This window comes from Pongo abelii, chromosome 23, assembly GCF_028885655.2.
Source record: "Pongo abelii isolate AG06213 chromosome 23, NHGRI_mPonAbe1-v2.0_pri, whole genome shotgun sequence".
NCBI lineage: Eukaryota > Metazoa > Chordata > Mammalia > Primates > Hominidae > Pongo > Pongo abelii.
In genome coordinates this window covers 30,861,831-30,873,549 of record NC_085929.1, presented here as the reverse complement: position 1 = coordinate 30,873,549, position 11,719 = coordinate 30,861,831, and the positions used below count along the sequence as shown (strand labels likewise).

The window sequence follows — 11,719 nt, the reverse complement described above, 5'->3', positions numbered from 1 at the left end:
CTGTATTCCAGGAAATGGCATCTCAGTGCTTGTCTGGCCATTTCTCCAAAAGAACCATCCACAGGCCATTTTTCCATTCCCCTCCTATGCACAGACGGGGCCGGGCCTGACCAGAAACTCTCCCTTAGCGTTTTCAGTCACTGCCAAAACTTGAGCGCAGCAGTGAGGATGTGATGTTAAAATGTGACTCTGGGCCAGGCAGTGGCTCGTGCTCGTCAACCCAGTGCTTTTGGGAGGCTGAGTTGGGAGGATCAGTTGAGATCAACAGTTCAAGGCCAACCTGAGGAACATAGATCTTTACAAAAAATAAAAACTAGCCAACTCTGGTGACATGCACTGGTAGTCTCAGCTACTCAGAAGGCTGAAGTGGCTTCAGCCCAGGAGTTCAAAGCTGCAGCTATGATCTTGCCACTGTATTCCAACACGAAATAGAGTGAGACCATGTCTTGAAAAAAGGAACAAATAAACTAGGTATAGAAGAAACATACCTGAAAATGGCAGGGCTGTCTGCAGTGGCTCATGCGTGTAATCCCAGCACTTTGGGAAGCTGAGGTGGGTGGATCACTTGATGTCAGGAGTTCGAGACCAGCCTGGCCAACATGGTGAAACCCTATCTCTACTAAAAGTACAAAAATTAGCCAGGTGTGGCGGCAGGCACCTGTAATCCCAGCTACTCAGGAGGCTGAGGCAGGAGAATCGCTTGAACCCAGGAGGCGGAGGTAGCAGTGAGCCAAGATCACAACATTGCACTCCAGCCTGGGTGGCAAGAGCAAGACTCTCTCTCAAAAAACACAAACAAACAAAACAACATTACTGAAAATAATAAAAGCTGATACAACAAAGCCATAGCTAACCTATTATAGAATAGGGGAAAGTTGAAAGCATTTCCTCTGTAAACAGGAACAAGACGAGGATGCCCATTCTCACCACTCCTATTCCACATCACACAATCAGGCAAGAGAAAACAATAAAAGGCATCCACACTGGAAAAGAGGACATCAAATTATCCTTGTCTGATGAAGATGTGATCTTGGATCTAGAAACATGTCAAGGCTCCACCAGAAAACCCCTAGATTTGATAAATAAATCAATACAGTCATTTGCAGGATACAGAATCAAAAACAACAACAAAAAAAATCAGCAGCATTTCTATACGCCAATAATGGTCTGGTTGGGAAAGAAATTAAGAAGGCAATCCCATTTACAATAGCAACAACATGGAAAGATGTATGCCACAGAAGAAATTTTACCAAGGAGGTGAAAGATTTCTACAAGGAAAACTACAAAACACTGATGAAAATGTTTAAGAGGACAGAAAGAAATGGACAATCATTTCATGCTCGTGGAAGGAATTCATAGCATTAAAATGACCATACTGCCCGAAGCAGTCTAGAGATTCAATACAACCCCTACCAAAATACCAATGTCATCACTCACAGAACTGGAAAGTCCTAAAATTCATAAAAAAGAACCAAAAAAGAGCTCAAAGGCCCAAAGTCATGCTCAGCAAAAACAACAAAACTAGAGGCATCCCATTTCACTGCAAATTAGACTACAAAATTTTTGACAAGTGCATAGTAACCAAAATAGTATAATCCTAGCATAAAACTAGACACTTAGATCAATGGGACAGATGAGAGAACCCAGAAAGACAGACACATATTCACAGCCAATTGGTCTTTGACAGAGCCGACAGAAACACACACTGGGGAAAGGACACCCTCTTCAATGAATGGTACTGGGAGGGTTGGATAGCCACATGCAGAAGAATGAAACTGGACCCTTATCTCTCAGCATATAGAAAAATCACCTCGAGATAGATTCAAGACGGAAATGTGAATGTTAAGATACGAAACTACAAAAATATTGGAAGGAAACATAGACACAACTCTTCTGGACCTCACTCTAGGAATTTATGATGGGCTCAAAAGCCCGACGTGGAGAAGGATGAGCTGGAGGATGGCGCATTGGACTTGTGTCCAGCAGAACTCCTGACAGCGCATGAGGGAGCCTTAGAAGCCAGGTTCCTCCTTGCTGTGCCCACGCGAGAAGTGGAGTTGCTAGGGTCAGAGGCCGGCCCAGACTTGCAAGTGAAGCCTGCCTTGTTTGCAGTGGCACTGGATCCCCGACTTGCAATTGCAGGCATCGGTTTAAATGGTCCCCCAGGGATGTGATGGAAAGTAAAGACAGAGGTGCCACCCAACAGAGTTGCTCCCCATGCCAGGTCCCATGGTCACCATGGAAGTGCTCTGCCTTGGGGGGCCCCCTGGGTGTTCAGGCCCCCTCATGCCCTATTTCCTTTGGTCCTTTCTCTTAAAAGATTTTCTTCTGACGGAATGCAGACGTGGATCCGACTCTACTCCGAATTACCGTGGGTGCAGCTGTAGGGCTAGAACTGGCTCCAGAAGTGCCAGGCTGTGGGCTTCTCATGCTTCTGTCGATGCTTGCAGCTGGGAAGGGGGCAGGAATCTGCCACATGACCTGGGCTGAGTACCAGAAGTACCATTAGTAGGAAAAGGTGGTAGGAGGGTGATCTGAGGAGGAGAATGTGAGGGGGCCTGGTGGTCTGTGCTCCGTGCCAAACACGGGAGCTGTAGAGGGGGCCCCTGCAGCAGAAGCCCGGGGGGCCACTGGGCCCAGGCGGTCTTGGGACTTGTGTCTCTCCTGCTGTGCATCCATACTGGGTGCTTTACAGACAGCAGGCACACCAGAAGCCCCTGTTGCAAGTGAGGACAAAGTGTGGGAAGGCCATGAGGGTGTACAGTCCGAGATGGCCTTGGCCTCAGCCCGCAGTTCACTGTTGATGCGCTGGAATGCCGCCTCTTTCTCCAGGTCCAGGTCTTCAGCAGTGACCCGGAACCCCAGCTCCAAAGGAGGTGGCAGCATCAAAGTCTCCCCTCGCCTGCGTGGCAGCAGGGGAAACTTGCGTCTACGGGGCCTATTGGCCTGGGATCTGGGGGAGCCATTCCTGGGGGCGAGTGTCTGCCCTGGTGCTATACCTGCCGTCTTTTCACACTGGGTGTGACCCGAAGAGACAGCCTGAGGTCTGTCCTCACTCACTGTCTTTGAGGAACTGAGGGTCAGCTGGCACTGGGAGGAAGCTGGCCCCCTTCTCCGCTTTAGCCCCGGGAGACCTCCCGTAGAGCTGTAGGAACTCGAGATGGCATTTCGCTTGGTGCACGAGCTCGTCCAGGAGGTCTGGGATCTCTGGTTATATCTGACTTCTGACCTCTGGGCACCTGCTGCAGCTGTGGCTGCGGCCCAGAAATGTGAAGGGCCTCCATCCACTCCATTCAGTAGTGACCCCGACGTGGGGTTCAATGTGGAGGGGGGAGGGGCTGCTGAGGCAGCTGCAGGAGCAGAAGTGCCAGGCCTTGTTCTTCTGATGCCCGCATCCATCCTTGCAGCTGGGAAGGGGGCAGGAATCAGTGAGGTGACCTGGGCTGAGTCCCGGGAGTGGGAAGAGGTGGCAGGAAGGGGATCTGAGGAGGAGAACAGGGGGCCTGGTTGTCTGGGCTTCTTCCCAGACACAGGAGCTGTAGAGGGGACCTCTGCAGCAGAAGCTAGAGGGGCCACTGGGCCCAGGCAGTCTTGGGACTTGTGTCTCTCCTGCTGTGCATCCATACTGGGTGCTTTAGAGAGAGCGGGCACACCAGAAGCCCCTGTTGCAAGTGAGGACACAGTGTGGGAAGGCCGTGAGGGTGTACAGTACGAGATGGCCTTGGCCTCAGCCCGCACTTCACTGTTGATGCGCTGGAATGCCGCCTCCTTCTCCAGGTCCAGGTCTTCGGCAGTGACCCGGAACCCCAGCTCTAAGGGAGGTGGCAGCATCAGAGGATCCCCTTGCCTGTGTGGCAGCAGGGGAAGCTTGCGTTTACGGGGCCTAGAGGCCTGGGATCTGGGGGAGCCATTCCTGAGGGCCAGTGTCTGCGCTGGTGCTATATCTGCCATCTTTTCACACTGGGTGTGACCCGAAGAGACAGCCTGAGGTCTGTCCTCACTCACTGTCTTTGAGGAACTGAGGGTCAACTGACAGTGGGATGAGGTTGGCCCCCACCTCCGCTTTCGCCCCGGGAGGCCTCCCGTAGAGCTGTAGGAGCTCGAGATGGCATTTTGTTCGGGGCACGAACTCATCCAGGAGGTCTGGGATCTCTGGTTATATCTGACTTCTGACCTCTGGGCACCTGCTGCAGCTGTGGCTGCGGCCCAGAAATGTGAAGGGCCTCCATCCACTCCATTCAGTAGTGACCCCGACGTGGGGTTCAATGTGGAGGGGGGAGGGGCTGCTGCGGCAGCTGCAGGAGCAGAAGTGCCAGGCCTTGTTCTTCTGATGCCCGCATCCATGCTTGCAGCTGGGAAGGGGGCAGGAATCAGCGAGGTGACCTGGGCTGAGTCCCGGGAGTGGGAAGAGGTGGCAGGAAGGGGATCTGAGGAGGAGAACAGGGGGCCTGGTTGTCTGGGCTTCTTCCCAGACACAGGAGCTGTAGAGGGGACCTCTGCAGCAGAAGCTAGGGGCGCCAATGGGCCCAGGCAGTCTTGGGACTTGTGTCTCTCCTGCTGTGCATCCATACTGGGTGCTTTAGAGACAGCGGGAACACCAGAAGTCCCTGTTGCAAGTGAGGACAAAATGTGGGAAGGCCGTGAGGGTGTACAGTCTGAGATGGCCTTGGCCTCAGCCCGCAGTTCACTGTTGATGCGCTGGAATGCCGCCTCCTTCTCCAGGTCCAGGTCTTTGGCAGTGACCCGGAACCCCAGCTCTAAGGGAGGTGGCAGCATCAGAGGATCCCCTTGCCTGTGTGGCAGCAGGGGAAGCTTGCGTTTACGGGGCCTAGAGGCCTGGGATCTGGGGGAGCCATTCCTGAGGGCCAGTGTCTGCCCTGGTGCTATATCTGCTGTCTTTTCACACTGGGTGTGACCCGAAGAGACAGTCTGAGGTCCGTCCTCACTCACTGTCTTTGAGGAACTGAAGGTCAGCTGGCAGTGGGATGAGGCTGGCCCCCTCCTCTGCTTTATCCCCAGGAGGCCTCCCGTAGAGCTCTGGGAGCTCGAGATGGCATTTTGTTCGGGGCACGAGCTCGTCCAGGAGGTCTGGGATCTCTGGTTATATCTGACTGCTGACCTCTGGGCACCTGCTGCAGCTGTGGCTGTGGCCCAGAAATGTGAAGGGCCTCCATCCACTCCATTCAGTAGTGACCCCGACGTGGGGTTCAATGTGGAGGGGGGAGGGGCTGCTGAGGCAGCTGCAGGAGCAGAAGTGCCAGGCCTTGTTCTTCTGATGCCCGCATCCATGCTTGCAGCTGGGAAGGGGGCAGGAATCAGTGAGGTGACCTGGGCTGAGTCCCAGGAGTGGGAAGAAGTGGCAGGATGGGGATCTGAGGAGTACAACAGGGGGCCTGGTGGTCTGTGCTTCTTCCCAGACACAGGAGCTGTAGAGGGGACCTCTGCAGCAGAAGCTAGGGGGGCCACTGGGCCCAGGCAGTCTTGGAACTTGTGTCTCTCCTGCTGTGCATCCATACTGGGTGCTTTAGAGAGAGCGGGCACACCAGAAGCCCCTGTTGCAAGTGAGGACACAGTGTGGGAAGGCCGTGACAGTGTACAGTCCGAGATGGCCTTGGCCTCAGCCCGCAGTTCACTGTTGATGCGCTGGAATGCCGCCTCCTTCTCCAGGTCCAGGTCTTTGGCAGTGACCCGGAACCCCAGCTCTAAGGGAGGTGGCAGCATCAGAGGATCCCCTTGCCTGTGTGGCGGCAGGGGAAGCTTGCGTTTACGGGGCCTAGAGGCCTGGGATCTGGGGGAGCCATTCCTGAGGGCCAGTGTCTGCCCTGGTGCTATATCTGCCATCTTTTCACACTGGGTGTGACCCAAAGAGACAGCCTGAGGTCTGTCCTCACTCACTGTCTTTGAGGAACTGAGGGTCAACTGACAGTGGGATGAGGCTGGCCCCCACCTCCGCTTTCACCCCGGGAGGCCTCCCGTAGAGCTGTAGGAGCTCGAGATGGCATTTTGTTCGGGGCACGAGCTCATCCAGGAGGTCTGGGATCTCTGGTTATACCTGACTTCTGACCTCTGGGCATGGAGGTCTCTCTGCAGAGTCCCGGGACTGGGCACAAAGGGAGAGAGTCCTCCGTTGTCCCGCAGGGGCCGAAATGCAGACCGTGCATCCCCGGTGACCTTGGGGACCCTTCTCTGATCATCAAGATTCTCTTGGACTCTAGGGTCTTTGTCCTGCTCAGGCATCCCTGCCCCACTCTCCTTGAGAGCGCTCAATACTATCTTCCCTGGCCACAAGTCTGGGGACCGCCGGCTGTTGTGGTCCTCAAAGGGGTGACTACCTGCTCCTGGGTCCCACAGAGAGTCCTTGTGTTCAGTGGAGTGGCTGAGCTGGAGGACCCCCTGGAATTCGGCGCACACAGCACTGGCTTGCTGTGGTACCTGTGCAATCAAATTGAAGGCAGAATCACCGGGAAGGAACACAGGTCTTGCAGGATCACAGAAAACCTTCTTAGAGTTGTCTTGACACCACTGATGCCAAGTGTCCGGGTGCTTGTAGGATGGCCTGCCACTCAGTCCAGGGGCAGGAGCAACGGGGAGATCCCACAAGCAAAGTGAACTGGGGGATGGGCTGAACGGACTCCAGGCAACTGAGCCCTACTAGCAGGTCCTCAGCCTGGGCCCCGACAGGAATGAGGGGCACAGAGTGCCCAGGTAACCGCTCCTGGGAGGAGTGGGGAACCGTCAGATGCTTGAACGCTGGAGAGCTGGACTCTGAGCGTCCTCGTGGAGCTGCCAACTCAGCCAAAGTCTAAGCCAGCAGTTCCTTCTGTTGCCAGGCAACGCACCTTCTAAACCTGAGGGAGTGGGTGCGTGAGCTCATAATGGCCCCAGTGACGGAACGACCTTAAGGGTTCCGTTGAGATGGAGTTTCGCTCTTGTCCCCCAGGCTGGAGTGCAATGGCGCGATCTCAGCACGTGCTGAGACCCGGGCACAAAGGTCGCGGGAAGAACAGGTGCCCACAATGGCTGCAGATCTGCCCGTGGATCACTGAAGATTCCTGCTCTCCCGCAGAGGTGGAGATTGCAGTGAGCTGAGATCGCACCATTGCACTCCAGCCAGGGCAAGAAGACGAAAACTCCGTCTCAAAATAAAAAAAAAAGAAAAAGAAAAAAAAGCGGCCGGGCGTGGTGGCTTATGCCTATAATCCTAGCACTTTGGGAGGTCGGGGCGGACGGATCAGGAGATCAGGGGTTGGAGACCAGCCTGGCCAACATAGCAAAACCCCGTCTCTACTAAAACTACAAAAAATTAGCCGGGTGTGGTGGCGGGCGCCTGTAGTCCCAGCTACTCCGGAGGCTGAGGCAGGAGAATGGCGTGAACTTGGGAGGTGAAGCTTGCAGTGACCCGAGATCTCGCCACTGCACTCCAGCTGGGGTGACAGTGCGAACCTCCATCTCAAGAAGAGAGAGAAAGAGAGAGAGAGACAGAGAGAAAAGATTTATTAATTTAATGCACTTTTATGCCCGTGTTCTTCAATTTGCTTAGGAAACACCCACAAGTGAGCTGGGACTGTGGCCCTGATTGTGGACATGAAATATATGGTTTCTTGCGAAAAATAGACACTGAATAATTACGATTTAGTTGAGCTAGAAATCCATTTGGTTTCTTCCATATATTTCCAAAATTTTCATCCTTTTCTTTTAATTTTGAGATGGAGTTTCGCTCTTGTCCCCCAGGCTGGAGTGCAATGGCGCGATCACAGCACCTGCTGGCAATGGCGGGAGGCTGGGGGACGCTCGCGGGATAGGTACTGGAAGGATAGGCACCCACACAAAAGTCATGGGAAGACCAGGAGCCCACAATGGCTGCAGATCCGCCAGTGGATCGCTGAAGATTTCTGCTCTCCTGCTGAGGCAGGGGTTGTAGTGAACTGAGATCGCACCATTGCACTCTAGCCTGGGCAACAAGAGCGAAACTCCATCTCACACACACACACACCAAAAAAAACCACACACACACAAAGAAAAGGAAAAGTAGTGGCCAGGCGTGGGGGCTCACGCATCCCAGCACTTTGGGAGGTCGGGGCAGGCGAATCACGAGATCAGGAGCTGGAGACCAGCCTGGCCAACATAGTGAAATCCTGTCTGTACTAAAAATACAAAAATTAGCCAGATATGGTGGCTCACGCCTGTAGTCCCAGCTACTCGTGTGGCCGAGGCAGGAGAATCACTTGAACCCAGGAGGCGGCGGTTGTGGTGGGCCGAGATGGCACCACTGCACTCCAGACTGGGCAACAGAGTGAGACTCTGTCTTAAAACAAATTTTAAAAAAGAGGGTTATTAATTTAATGCACTTTTATGACTGTGTCTTCAATTTGCTTAGGAACTAGAAATCCATTTGGTTTCTTCCATATTTTTCCAAGTTTTTCATCTTTTTTTCTTTTTTTGAGACAGAGTTTCCCTCTTCTCCCCCAGGCTGGAGTGCAATGGCACGATCTCAGCTCACTGCAACCTCCGCCTCCTGGGTTCAAGTGATTCTCCTGCCTCAGCCTCCTTAGTAGCTGGGATTTCAGGCATGAGCCACCAGGTCTGGCTAATTTTTGTGTTTTTAATACAGACAGGGTTTCGCCATCTTGCACAGGCTGGCCTCGGACTCCTAACGTCAAGACGGAGTTTAGTAGAAACTCCGTCTCTACTACAAATACAAAAATGGCCAGGTGTGGTGGCTCACCTCTGTAATCCCAGCACTTTGGGAGGCTGAGGCAGGTGGATCACCTGAGGTCGGGAGTTCGAGACCAGCGTGACCAACATGGAGAAACCCCATCTCTACTAAAAATACAAAATCAGCCTGGCCTAGTGGTGCATGCCTGTAATCCCAGCCACTCAGGAGGCTGAGGCAGGAGAATTGCTTGAACCCAGGAGTTGGAAGTTGTGCTGAGCTGAGATTGCGCCATTGTACTCCAAGCTGGGCAACAAGAGTGGAACTCCGTCTCAAAACAAAACAAAACAAAAATTAGCTGGGTGTGGTGGCAGGTGCCTGTAATCCCAGCTATTGGGGAGGCTGAGGCATGAGAATCGCTTGAACCCGGGATGTGGAGGTCACAGTGAGCCAAGATCAGGCCACTGTACTCCAGCCTGGGCGACAGAGTGAGACTCAATCTCAATAAATAAATAAATACACAATATTAAGACAAAAATCACAAGGACACTACATAAACCATGTTATGCCAGTGATTTTTTAAAATATCAAAACAGTTTTATAGAAAAATATAACTCAGGCCAGGTGGGGTGGCTATCGCCTATAATCCCAGCACTTTGGGAGGCCGAGGTTGGCAAATCACCTGACGTCAGGAGTTCGAGACCAGCCTGGCCAATATAGTAAAACCCCAACTCTACTAAAAATACGAAAATTAGCTGGGTGTGGTGGCACACGCCTGTAAACCCAGCTGCTCGGGAGCCTGAGGCGGGAGAATCACTTGAACCTGGGAGGCGGAGATTGCGGTGAGCCGAGATGGGGTGACTGCAGTCTAGCCTGGGCAACAGAAATTTCGTCTCAAAAGAAAAATATAACTTCATAAAAACGAAGTAGGAAGAAAGAGAAAAGTTTGTCTAGATCTAGAACCGTTAAAGGAATTGAATGTTTATTTTAAAATCTGTATCCCATCCCGTCAAAAATCTCACAAAAAACAAAACCAAAGAAAATGGCCCAGATGGCCCATGCATCTGGCCCAGATGATTTTATAGATAAGTCCAGGAAACATTAAAAAGATCAGAAAGTCTTTATCTTCTACAGAATTTTTTAAATATAATTTATTTATTTATTTATTTTTGAGAGGAAGTCTCCCTCTGTAGCCCAGACTGGAGCGCAGTGGTGTGATCTCTGCTCACCGCAACCTCCGCCTCCCAGGTTCAAGCAGTTCTCCTGCCTCAGCCTCCACAGTAGCTAGGATTACAGGTGTGCCTGGCTAATTTTTTGTATTTTTAGTAGAGACGGGATTTCACCACGTTAGCCAGGGTGTTCTCGTACTCCTGACCTCAGGTAATCTGCCCGCCTCGGCCTCCCAATGTGCTAGGATTACAAGCACGACCCACAGTACCTGGCCTACATAATCTTTTTTTTTGGTGATGGAGTCTCGCTCTGTCGTCCAGGCTGGAGTGCAGTGGCGCGATCTCGGCTCACTGCAAGCTCCGCCTCCCGAGTTCACGCCATTCTGCTGCCTCAGCCTCCCGAGTAGCTGAGACTACAGGCACCCGCCACCACGCTCAGCTAATTTTTTGTATTTTTAGTAGAGACGGGGTTTCACCGTGTTAGCCAGGGTGGTCTCAACCCCTGTCCTCATGATTCGCCCACCTTGGCCTCCTAAAGTGCTGGGATTACAGACATAAGGCACCACACACGACCCCAGCCTACATAATCTTCCAGAAAAAGAAGCAAATGGAATTCTCCCCAACTCACTGTGAATTTAGTATAGGCTTAAAACCAAACCAGACATAAATAGTACAAGGAGGCAAAAGTATAGACTAACTTCTTATGGACATATATGCAAAAATGCTAAATAAAATATTAGCAAATAATCCAGCAATGGATTAAATATGTATCATGACCAAGTTGGGGTTTTCCTAGGAGACTAAGATGATGTAATAAAAGAAAAAACTATTAAAGTAGTACAAACTATCAAAGGAAAAAACCTGTATGATCATTGCAACGGGTTCATTTGTGACATAATACAATTTTTTTCTTTTTTTTAAAGTCTTTTTGGCTGTAAGTTCATTTAATGCAAAATAATCCTCTCCAATTTTACTGAGGTTGCTGACGGCGTCCACGACCACATCTGCCTCTAAACTGGAATTCGGTTGCTGACCCAGCCCCAGCCTCGGCTTTCTTGTCGGCACCAGGGGGCACAGCACTCCCTCTGTAGGTATCTCTGTCGGCTTCCCCTCTTGTGAGTCTTGCAGGTCGCTCACCCTCCAGAACTTTAGACCGAGGCCTGCCAGTCCCTGGACGGCTGTGGCGTAGAGTGGCAGGCACAATCTCCAGGGGCAGATGAAGGTAATCATGGAGATACTGGATACCCTCATTGGTAAGGTACCAGTGGAAAAGTCTCCAGGCAAACTGTTCCTTCACGTAGTAGCCTCGGGACTACACGACATGAAGGCGGGGCACATTCTTTTTTTTTTTTTTTTTGAGATGAGTCTCACTCTGTCACCCAGACTGGAGTGCAGGGGCGCGATCTCGTCTCACTGCAACCTCCGCCCCCTGGGTTCAAGCAATTCTCCTGCCTTGGCCTCCCGACTAGCTGGGATTACAGGTGTCTGCCACCGCGCCTGGCTAATATTTTTGTATTTTTAGTAGACACGGGGTTTCACCATCTTGGCCAGGCTGGTCTTGAACTCCTGACCTCGTGATCCGCCCGCCTCGGCCTCCCAAAGTGCTGGGATTACAGGCGTAAGCCACCGCGCCTGGCCCGGCACATTCTTGTCTGCCAGCTCCAGGTGCTTAGGCATGTGGACATCCTTCTTGACCACTGTGACTTCCTCTTTAAAACGGAGTTCATAAATGGCAATCCGGTTTTTCTTGGGCATCAGCATTCTGGGGAGGAGCAGCCACTAAGGCGGCAGGGTGGCCCGGATGGGGGCCGATGGAACTCGAACTCCACCAGAATTTCTTTAATATTTTATATATATACATATATACACACACAGATATCTATATACACACATATGT

The 11,719-nt window shown here is 52.0% G+C and overlaps 2 pseudogenes; both read right to left on the bottom strand.

Annotated features, from left to right (window-relative positions):
- Positions 1-2,505: 2,505 nt before the first annotated feature.
- Positions 2,506-6,874, bottom strand: LOC112131930 (putative POM121-like protein 1-like; annotated as a pseudogene).
- A 3,045-nt stretch (positions 6,875-9,919) lies between these two features.
- On the bottom strand, positions 9,920-11,719 carry LOC129052584 (small ribosomal subunit protein eS10-like; annotated as a pseudogene).